Here is an 11,943-nt window from a genome sequence, read left to right as displayed (position 1 = left end):
TTGCCAGTACCATTTCTTAAAGAGGCTGTGTCTTCTCCCATTGAATGGACTTCAATCCATTGTTGAAAATCGGCAGTTTGTCAATGGGTTTACTTCTGGGATATTTCTTACTCATTTAAAAGGGACTCCATGTCTTAAGTCCATTTTTTTGTTCCATTCTATCTGACTAACACATACAGAACTCTCTCTAGACATATATTTTTGAATTTTTTGGACAGGATTTTTCTAAAGCTGCTCTTAACATTCATAACCTCTTAAAAATCATTTTTGGAGTTTTCCATGATAAAAGTCTTTCAAAATTGGTAACTGTAAAGAGCATATGCTTTTTTTAAACTTAATTTCTCAAGGCTTTCTAAAATTCATATTTCTACTTTAATACAAAAGAGTAGCACTTTGAAGTTTATACTTGTTAAAGAAAGATGGTGCTTTTACGAGCCTAGCCTTTATAGCCAAAGTGCATGAGTTTGAATTTTTGCTCTGATAAGTAACTTATAAGTAATAGATATTGGGAGATAGACTTAACTTCTTTGTGTTTCCGTTTATTGTCTGTGAAATGGGGCTAAAATGGGATGGCGATAGAAATATCACATGACTCAGCAATTCCTCTGCTCTATGTATACCCTAAAGTAGTAATGAACACAACAGGTTCAGACATGCGCACCTACACTCAACATGGTAATGTTCACGATAGTAAGAGCGTAACTGCCCATTAGTCTGAGAATAGACAACGGAATACATCACTCAAAAACAATGATGAAACCTTGAAGCACCTCATGACATAGTTTAACCTGGAAGTTTAGCTTAAATTAGTTAATCACAAAAAGACAAATAATGAGCACAAGAACAAAGAAAATGTTTTAAAATTGATTGTGTTGATGACTGTACTCTTCTTATTATGACTGAACTATTGAATTGTATAACTGGTGGATTATATGCCAATAAAAGGGTTCAATAAAAACACCAAAAGACAAATACTGTTAGAAAGAGAGACACAAGACAAAGACTTCCCTATCAAGGAAACAGGGTTTGGAGGTTCCCAAGGTGGGAAGGGCAAAGGAAGGAAGATTAAGAAATAGGCTCGAGGATGGATAGATATTAAGATGACTAAAGGAGGAGACAGTAATCCACAAGAGGAAGAAGAGAAATCAAGGAATCAAGGATAAGTAATTGGGGGTATGGGATGGGGGGAGCGTTGATAAGTAGCTTAAGCTGCTGAATACAAAATTAATGATCTGAATGTAAACCCCACCTAATTCGTAATAAAAAAACTTGTTTAAAAAAGGATTAAAGGAATTGATTCATTTAAAAGGGTTTACTTAGAACACTGGCATAAATAGTCACTCAATGAATGTTAGCTATCATTATTGTGTTTTTTAAAGTTAGCGATCGTCTCTTGGGTAGTTCAGCCTTTCAAATTCACTCTATTCAATATTCAGAACTGTGGTAGGTACATAATCTGACATCAGCTTGAGACTATTAAGAGTGAAGGGGTGGAGTTTAGCCTGTCAATCAGATTGCAGCTTGATGACCTCATTTGGAGGCGCTATGGAGATAAAATAGTTCACTGAAGGCAGGACATACGCACTCTCCCTGAGAGACATTTCTGTTGACAAGACACTTGATAGAACCAGAGCCCTGGAGCTGGAGGAGTCATGTGGAGACCCACATCAGCACTGAAATGCTTCCACCACCACTGGATCCACAAGACTTTCCACCCACTGGCCTGTGACCTTCCTGCATTTGGCATCATTGCATGTGTTGTGAGTCTGAAGAGGAATTTATAGACTGCTATCAGGCATATGGGCTAATATCGAACTTATGGACTTGATCTGTTATATAAAACTCTTTCTTATACACATATGAGTGTCTATGAATTTGTTTCCCTAGCCTCCCCAAACCCACCAAGAACCAATTTCCAGGAGAACTCATGACAAAGATCAAGGAAAAGTAAATTCCTGAAGACAGCACAGGAGGACTTCCTTCCTGGCTTTATTCTTGGTTCAGTCCATGGTGGAGACCCAGTGGTGCTGCCATGGTTAAATAGTGGCCTGATAACCTAAAGGATGGTGGTTCTAACACATTCACCAGCTCCTCGGAAGAAAAATCTAGAGATCTATTTCCATAAAAATTACACCCTGGAAATTCCTATGGGATATCTTTTCATTATCATATGTCAGGGGTGTCAAACTGGCAGCCTGCGGGCCGCATGTAGCCCTGAGGTAATTTTTTGTGGCCCGCGATGCTCTGAAATAAAATGAAAATAGGAAAAATTGTTATGAACAACATTATGCTTAAGGGAGATCGAGGCCATACCATATACAAATTTCTCTGATTAACCCTTTAACTACTGAAGATGAGTAGACACGTGGCCCGGTGCCTTTCCTGGGTGCCTGTGGACGTGTATAAACGCGCTGACTCAGTTCTGGGACGTTTGGAAGCGATATGTCTGCCACGCTCAGTGTCACGTGATGTAAACGGATCTCAATAGCGAACAGGTTAAAAGAGCACTCTGGGTTGTGCTGTGATGAATCATACCTAGCGGCAGTGCTAATTAACATTTTTAGAGGGAAGCCATTATGACCGTGCATCACGTTTGTTAGCTGTCCAAAATTTTGTGTTTTTTATTAGTTATTTTGTTATATTTTCTGGTCACAACGTAAGAGGTAAGTGAAAACTAGTAGGAGGAAAGCACTGGCAAGTTTCAGGTAAAAAATAATAAATTTAGTTTTATAAATACATGAAATAAAATAAATGTTTAAATAAAAGCAATTATATAGTGTTTTAATTATCATATACATATTCCTGAAGCCTTACTTCGAAATATAAATTTAACAACATTGGTAAATGTGATGTGCCCCGCGTGAATCTTTCCTGTTGCCAAAGGGCCCGCGTTTTAATTGTTTGACACCCCTTGTCATATGTGATCGCTAAGGAGATAAACAGACTAGAGGACACCCCACAACAACGAACAAGACCAAGTCTCAAGTCCGTTCCCTTCCTCCTCACCCAACTCTGATGGATAATGAAGCAAATGGACCTGTGAATTTAGTTTTCTCCTCATCTCTGAGAACTGTGCGTGGTTACTCAGCATGGGAAGCCAATGTAGATCAAAAAACAAAACAAAACAATTTTGGCTAATGTATTTGCACCTTCTACCTTAGTAATTCCCACCCCAATTTCATCTAGGGGATCCCTTAGCCCAGCCCTCCTGTAGCGTCCAGGTGTTCAGAGACTTCTTGGAGAATCTCTCTGGGTTTATCTCCTTAAGGAGTGCCAGGAAGTATTACAAGCACTAACCTTGACAGACAGAAGGGATAGTGAAATGATTTTTTTTTAAGTCAAGAAGAGGTGTGGCAGGTTGGGAGGATGTGTCAGTATTCTAGGGAAATGATAGCATCAGAACTAGAGATTTGGATGGTGTACTTTTTGACCAGACAGGCTTCAGGATAAGTCAGAGCAATTTGAGCCAGCAGGCTGGTTTCTCATCTTGGCTGATCTTCAGTGTCTTCCTGTGTAAAACTGAGTTAATTACATTTCCTACTTCATAATTTTATCTTTATGAAGCTTTGTTAAGTATCTATCTATCTATCATCTATCTATCTATCTATCATCTATCTATCTATCATCTCCCTCACTAGAACTTTGCCTGAGACCTAACACAACATCAATAGTCAATAAATATATTTTAAAAGATAGACTGACGTGTCTCTATTCAAAATTCATAGGCTGGTCCATCTTTATTTTCTTGCTACTTATACTAATCAGTAGCCATCTGAGACATTTCTGGGCAGATCAAAGGAACACATTCAGATTTGAGAAATCTCCTGGTAGTGTCCTTGGGTAGCACTAATGGTTAAGTGCTCATCTCCTCCCCAAACAGTTAGGGATTCAAACCCAGCCAGAGATGCCTCAGAAGTCAGGCCCAAGGATGATGATCTATTCCCAATAGGTTATAGGCTTTGGGTTAGGCTGAGTTGTCTTGAGAAACAAAACCAGTGCCACTCATGTAAGTGTAAGAAAGAACTTTATATAAAAAAAAAAGTTTATATCAAGAAAGAATCCTAGCACAGTCCAACTTAAGTCATGGGTCCAATGCTAGCTGGAGCCCTCTTAAGACTCACATAGCTCCAGGTTCATGATGCAGAAAGGTGAAGCAGGATGCAGGATGATTACAGGAAAGTAGTTGGAGAGTTGTGTGCTTACAAGATTGGTGGAATCATGGCAGGGTGTCAACAGGTCTCAGAGTCTGGTGGCTCACATGGGGCCACCCCTAGAGGCAGGCAGAACACCAAAATACAAGAAGGTGAATCAGCAGAGAAGGGAGGGGGAGTTACCAGTGTCTTCCTTATAAGAACCCACACCTTCTTGAAAGACATCATCAAGCTGTGACGTGATTGAGAGATCATAGTCCACCACTACACATTCACACAGGGTCGAGTTGACATAAAATCTAACTGCTGAAGCCTTGAAACCCCCTGTAGAGAAGTTCTATTCTGTACACATGGGTTTGCCATGGGTTGGAAGAGATTTGATGGCCACTGATGACAATAGCCACACTTCTCCTGACCCTGATTTATTCTATTCAAGGGGCTAGAGATAAACTGGCACCTCTTAGTACTGGAGGGAGAGAGATCGATAGCGAAAATGAAATGACTTATGTCCATGGTAGGGGATTAGACAGGATCTGCAGGATTTGTTCTCAACTTCCAAGTAAACTATGAATGTTAACAAGAACCTTTGGGAGTCTGTGCTGCTGTTGTTCAGATCTGACCAAGAGTTATGTGAACCTCTACGAAGAGTCTGGTACGACACCAGGGACATTCGTCTTGTTATCTCACTTGTAGCCTGAGTCAACACAGTGACTAACATTTTCCTACTGTGTCCCCTTCATTGCCCCGAACAGCCACGTACTTTGCTTTCCTGCAGCTGAAGCTGCTCTGCTTTGTAACTTTTCACTTGCTGTAGCCTGTGAATATTTTGCTAGTTTGTGTTCATTTCCCCTGTTTTCTAGTAGTTCCCTTATATCAATGATACAGTAAAGACCTTCCTTCTGTTTTATACCCGAGAGGAATAAGGAGAGCATCCACATCAGTTCAAAACTGTAGAAATTTGTCAGCAATGAACTATTTCCAGGAGCTGCAATCTGATCTCTGAGAAGAAAGTTGATCAATGAGTGAAACTGTCCAGAAAAGAGAACAATGTCTATACCAGCCATCTCCTCAATCCTATGGAACTAGTCCAATTCTTCCTCCATTAGAGGCTGAACTGCAGAACATTAGGGTCAATGTATTTGACAAGCAAAATCCTTACCTCAGTATTGCATTCAGCATAACCCTGCTCTTGGTATCTTATGTCAACTTAATTTTTTGTTTCAATTCATTTGATTACTTGGCGCTTAAAAGTTATTTTCCTTACTTCCAGCGAGCAATACACTTCATGTTTTATTTAGGCCCTAGCTGCTTCATAGTAAAGAAAGTCCTGAAAATCACTCACTTCTCCATACTGGTTGGCCAAGTATGTCTGATAATTTTAGGATTGAAATTTCTTGTATGGAATATACGTGGATGTGAAGTTATTTTACATTGTAATGATCCAACTCCCCTTTATTCTTCCCGGTCTTTGTGCATCTCTAACATTCAAAACATGTCCCTTTCTAAACAGGTACTCTTGCCAATATGTTAGGTACAGGGGTTTTAGAGAGTTTATGCATTGTGTGTGTGTTTGCACTTTCCTAACCACCAACTGTGCTGTGCAGGTATATTCATTTATAATCGACTCCCTGGTGACTGCCAGAGAAGTAATGCGATTTGAAACATGAACTGACAAGGGCTTTTTAAATGAACTCTTCTGCTTGCTGTCAGAGAAGTTCCTTTTCAAACCACAAGAAGGCTCCTCATTTTAGAAAATGAGCATGCATTTTTTCAGTTGTGAAAATGTCCCAGAATTCCAAGAAATAGCAATAGTATATGATGTATGCCTGACAAATTGAGACATTTCCAAAATCTAATAAATCCCCAAGCTACCATCAGACACACAAGGGACCACATTGGTGGTCCCAGTCAGGACTATTTTTGGAGTTCGTTTGGGTGCCCGAAGAAAAACGCATTAAGCACAGTTTTGAGTATCTTTTCTCCCTGCTTCCTATTGTTCAGCACTATAGAGAAACTTAGGTAGCATTTTCTCATTTTATATCAGCATAATACTTGAACAGAGATGTGTAATCATTTTGGGGGGCACTTTAAGTAATGGTCCAACAGCCAACAGGCCAACACTACTAGAATTTGCTGCCCAAGATGCGTGCTGCCCTGCTGGACGTAGTCTGCCAGCTCTTCTTGGTGTCTGTCCTTTACATTTCCTCTCCATCTTCCCTCTCTATCCTCTCTACCTGAGCTCACTGCTTTCCCTGTCCATATAGACTCAACCCACCTCCAGCTTCCAGTCCAATTCTGCTGTGAACCATTGCTCTTGAGTGCCCCTTCCCCTTTAGGGGATTAGGACCAGGGCCTCCTTGCTGATTCACAGAACCCCCAAGGGTACCGTGAGTCACCTTTATTACTAGCTTGAGCTGGTGCGTAGTTTCACAGTGATGAAAACACAGGAGGCTTTTCCTCCAAGGAACATCCTGAAATTGACCTTGGCTGCAGCAGCATGGCTTCCTCAACACAGATGGATCATTTCGTTGGCTGAAGGCTTTGATCGCTCCATCTAGGAAACTTGAAAACCCACTTTTCTTTCAGATTGACTCCGTTTTTTTCTGATGGTGTCCCTATCATGTTTTACTAGCATTAAAACATGTCCAGGATCCCTTCAAGGAGATCTGTGGCTCGGGGCAGATGTCTCTAGGGTTGATCCTACTTGGATCCCTGTGGTTGCTAGGTGCCACAGAGCTGGTCCCAATCCACAGCAACTCTGCACCACAACTCGAAGCACAGCACCGTCCTGCCCCAGCATCAGAAGTCTTTCTATGTCGCAGTCCAGTGTTGCCGCTGCTGTGCCAGATCACCTCATTGAGAGCCTTCCTCTTTTTTATTTGCTGCCCCTACACTTTCCTAAGCTTGATATCTTTCTTCGGGAACTGGTATCTGCTGACAATATGTCTACAATATGTAAGACAGAACCTTGTCGTCTGTGTTAGGTGGGTTAACTAGAAAAACAAATCCAATGACACTCGTATGTGTGAGAGAGCTTTATATCAAGATGTAGTTATATATTAGGAAACCACCCAGCCCAGTTCCGATCAAGCCCATAGTCTGATCCTACTCCATAAGTCTGACACTAGTCCATAAGTCCCTCTTTCGACTCATGCAACCACAAGCAATGATGCAAAATGCAGGAAGATCAAAGGCTGGTCTTGTGGATCAAATGGCGATGGAAGCATCACAGGGTTCACACAGGTCTCAGTAGATCTCAGCATGGCTCAACAGCATGAGGGTGAAGGCTGTGAGAGAGAGAGAGGTTCCCAGGACACTCCTTATGTGAAGGTCATTCACACAGCAGGCACCATCAGGCTGTGACCCGATTGACAGGCTAGACTCCATCCCTACATTTCAAGTTGACATGAAATTATGTAACTACCATACCATCCTTGCCTCAAAGGAGCACTCCGGCCTTAATTCTTCCAAGACAGATCAGTTTGTCCTTTTAGTAGTCCATGGTACTTTCAATATTCTTCCCCAGTACCATAATTCAAATGCATTATGAATGAATAATGGCTTCCTTATTCAATGTTCAACTTTCATATGCATGTGAGACAATGAAAATATCGTGATTTGGGTCAGGCACACCTTAGTCCTCAATGTAACATTCTTGCATTTTAACACTCTATAGAGATGTTGTGCAGCAGATTTACCTAGCGCAATTTGTCTCTTGATCTCTTGGCTGCTGTTTCCATAAGTAATGATTGTGGATCCAAGCACGATGAAATCTTTGACAACTTCAATCGTTTCCCCATGTATCAGGATATTACCTATGGCCCAGTTGTGAAGAATTTGGTCTTCTTCACATTGAGTCGTAATCCATACTGAAGCCTGTCATCCTTGATCTTCATTAGCAAGTGCTTCAAGTTCCTTTCTCTTTCGGCAAACAAGGCTGTGCCATCTGCATATCACAGGTTGTTAATAAGCCTACCTCCAATCCTGATGCCACATTCTTCTTTATATAAGCCAGCCTCTCTGATGATTTGCTCAACAGAAAGATTGAATAAGTATGGTGAGATGATTCAACCCTAATACACATCTTTCCCGAGTTTAAACCATGCACTATTCCATTGTTTCATTCGCACAACTGTCACTTGATCCTTGCACAATGAGCACATTGAAGTGTTCTGGAATTCCCATTCTTCTCAAGATTATAGATAGTTTATTACGATCCACACAGTTGAATGCATTTGCGTAGTCAATAAAACAAAAATCAACATCTTTCTGGTATTCTTTCTTTGCAGCTACGATCTATCTGACATCAGCAATGATATCCCTTGTCCAATGTCATCTTCTGAATCTTGGCCCAAACCAGTGGCAGTTCTCTGTCAATGTACTGCTGCATCCATTGTTGAATGATTTTCAGCAAAATCTTAAATGTATGTGGTATCAATCATATTTTCCCATAGCTTGAGCATCCTGCTGGGTCACCTTTCTTTGGATTGGGCACCAATATGGATTTCTTCCAGTCAGTTGGCCAAGTAGCTGTCTCTCAAATTTCCTGGCATAGATGATTGAGTGGCCCCAGTGCTTCCTCAGCTTTCTGAAACATTTCAATTGATATTCAATCAATTCCTAGAGCCTTGCTTGTGGCTAGTGCAGTCAGTGCTTTTGAGCTTCTTCCTTTAGCACCATTGGTTCTTGTTCATATCCTGCCTCCTGAAATGGAGGATGTCAACTAGTTTTTTTGCTACTATGATTTTGTGTATTATTTCCATCTTCTATTTTTGGGGGGCGGGGGGTTACTTCAGTTTATAATTTAATGTCTGAGAATTTTTGTGCACATGTCATAGTTTATTAAAAATATGCATAGCACACTGGAAAATATTTAATTGCAATCAACATTCCTTATAAAAGTTTTATAGATAAATACACATTCTCTAATTCCAATTGATTGCACTTCTGGTGTAATTCCTTGCAGCCTCCAAGGTTATTTGAAGGACATATAATCATGTTCATACTCCTGGGCCATTGCACTTACCAAAAGAAATACTCCAGAAAGGAGTTTTCTTGGTTCCACCCTACCCACCGTTCCGTTCTTCTTTAAGCAAGCCTCCTTCAGGCCCACCACTCACTCATGTTGTGCTTGTGTGTGCACGCAGGTTGTATAAAAATACAAATTTAAACAACAGCCAGATGCCTTCATTAATTGCAAATGCAAAGGGAATTTGGGTGATATCTGTGTCCCCCGTGTCTCCAAAGCCTGAAACCCTAAGAAAAGAGGAGTCTCCCCTTCTGATCTTATGCAAAAAGCTAAGAGTTCTTGCTTTGCTAATGCTGTGCACATACCCTCCGGAAGATGGGGCACCCACAAGGAAGAACAGCACCCTCTGTCTCGGTAACAGATGGAGTTCACCCCATGGCTTTCAGCAACAGTCAAAAGTGTTTCTTTTCTCTCTTCTCTCTAGCCTAAGCTCTCCCTCTTTAAGCTTGCTTCCCTGAAGGAAATGGGCTAGCAAGTTCAAGATTTCTGGTATGTTGCAACATTACAGAACTGACTTTTTTATTCATGTATTATTTTCAAGCCAAGAAAACCTAACCAAAGGAGTATATAGACTTTCCTTTACCTCCAAACACTCACAGTGCTTTCACTTATCAATTTCACTGCCATTAAGGATTCATTCCATTCTTGTTTCCATTCCACCACTTATCCCTTTCCACATTCCCGATCCTTCTCCAACGTATTTCTACTCTCAAATGTCAGTGCATGTCTAGCCTGCATGTGCTCGTGTGTACACGAGGTCAGTTACCTGCTGAGCCTCAGTCCTCCTCCAGGACACCCATTTGGGGTGAGGATGTGCAAACTGGGGTTCAAAAACTACCTGTAATGACTGGAAGACTCTAGTTCTTCCTCAATCCTCCTAATACATTGCTACCCAAATTGAAATTAACCAGAGTCTGGGTTTTGAAGACCAACTTCTACCTCTTGGCTTCTTCCATTCTCCTGGGAATCAGGGATCTTGGCCATTTCACTATCTCCAGTCTCATCAGCCTGTCCACTAAATTAATTTAGTTAGCCAACATCAGGACAGTTCTGAGAAGGTCTCAGGCCATATGTCTCCTAGAGGAGTGTTTCAGCTGGTCAGGAGGCCAAGACATTTTCAGCGACAGGTGCTCAAGATTCCCAGCAGCTTCCTCTGAAATGTTGCCTGGTTCCAAAGCACTTTGTCCTCTGATTGAATGTAAAACCAGACTCAAAAGTGTTTGCTGCAAAGATTATACCTGAGCAGTTGGAACCAGGGATGGGGAGCAGAGCTGGGAATGGGACAGAACATTCCTGTGTGTCACTGGCAACCTTGATGATATCAAATACCTGTTTCTGTTGGGCCTTTTGTTTAAAGAGAGATTTATCTCATCTAAATTGAACTTTGTACACATGGTCCCGTCAATCTCAGCTGCCAGAGATTCTCCAGAAAAACCTCCATAGTACAGGGAGAAACAGAGATGGGCAGCAGGTCCCTATCTACTGTGGAGTTCCATTATTTCTTTTTGGGATTCCCCGGGCATTCCCAGGCATTCCATATTCCTATCTTATAACTCATGCAGCTCCATCGTTAGTTGTCTTTGCGAATCCTTGGAAGCTTATGGGTGAAGTCTTAGTTCTTGCTTCTCGATCACATGCTCTTGAAGCTTGTCTTGAAAGTCTATAATCGTACACAGAAGTGTGGAGGTCTCCTACTGGTATCGCATCAGATCATCACTCTTCCGTGACAATTCCTCAGTCATTGTGGTCATCTGCGCATAGGTTTCATGAAGTTGTTTAACACAATCATTGACAAGCTGTTCTTCCTCTGCTTAGGTAATAGTCTCTGTCTTTATGTGACAAGCCTTAGATCGAAGAGCCCTATTCTCTCCTTCCAGTTCCTTGAGTTTTTCAAGGTCAGCTGCAGCAGACCTTGGGAAAAGTTGAAGGACTCACTAGACTGAAGAGGTATGGACCAGCTGGCGTCTGTCTCACTCTCTTCAGAAGCTCTTCCTTGAACAGCTCCTGCTGTAGCTGATGAACTTGATCAAAGGCTGTCTCAATTGCTCCTCCAGGGCTTCATTCTGCTCAGATATGATTCTGCTTTAAGAGAGCTTGGCCAATTAGAGCTGGTGGCTCCAATGAATGTTTTTTCTCAGCCAGGAGATGTGTAACCATTTTGATGTCATTATACGTTTTTGTCATCTGCTGCACCCTGTCAGTGCCAAAAATCATATAACTGAAAGTATCTTCAGCAAGAACTGGAGAGAGGGCACCAGAGGCACGTGGGTGCTGGCATGGGGACTGAGTTCAGTTGTGGTTTTCATACAGAAAGACAGAGTCCACTCTTATCTTCTACCATGCAGCTGTTCTTCTAGAAGGCTCACCAGCTCCACTTCGGGGAGAGTCTCCTTGGAGCAGACTTCAGTGATGCGGAGTCCCTGTGATTGATATTCATGAGGATTTCTTCACCTATTGGTGATGTAGAAATGGCATTCGGGGACTGATTCAGGCAGGATTCTTTTTTGCTTTGGTTGATATGGACAGCTTTGGCATATATAGTGGATATATATAGGAAATTCATTAAGCTATTCAATAATCAAATGCATCTGGTCATATAGGTTTTATCTTTTAAATAAAGTTTCTGATGAGTCAAATGACATCTGCAGCAGGGAGCATCTCCTCCATCTTCGCTTGATGCTTCCTGTATCATTCAAAATTTTGTCCATGGAATCTTTCAACATTGCAACTCAAGAATTTTTTTCTTGAGTTCTCTGTTAATGA

The 11,943-nt window shown here is 41.4% G+C and overlaps 1 pseudogene; it reads right to left on the bottom strand.

Annotated features, from left to right (window-relative positions):
* Nucleotides 1-10,311: 10,311 nt before the first annotated feature.
* On the bottom strand, nucleotides 10,312-11,743 carry LOC101664032 (annotated as a pseudogene).
* Between the last annotated feature and the right edge of the window lie 200 nt (nucleotides 11,744-11,943).

Source organism: Echinops telfairi, unplaced genomic scaffold (assembly GCF_000313985.2).
Source record: "Echinops telfairi isolate 266 unplaced genomic scaffold, ASM31398v2 ScPeMD7_23;HRSCAF=83, whole genome shotgun sequence".
In the NCBI taxonomy this organism is placed as follows: domain Eukaryota; kingdom Metazoa; phylum Chordata; class Mammalia; order Afrosoricida; family Tenrecidae; genus Echinops; species Echinops telfairi.
Note: the sequence above shows the minus strand (reverse complement) of the source record. Positions and strands in the feature narration are given on the sequence as shown.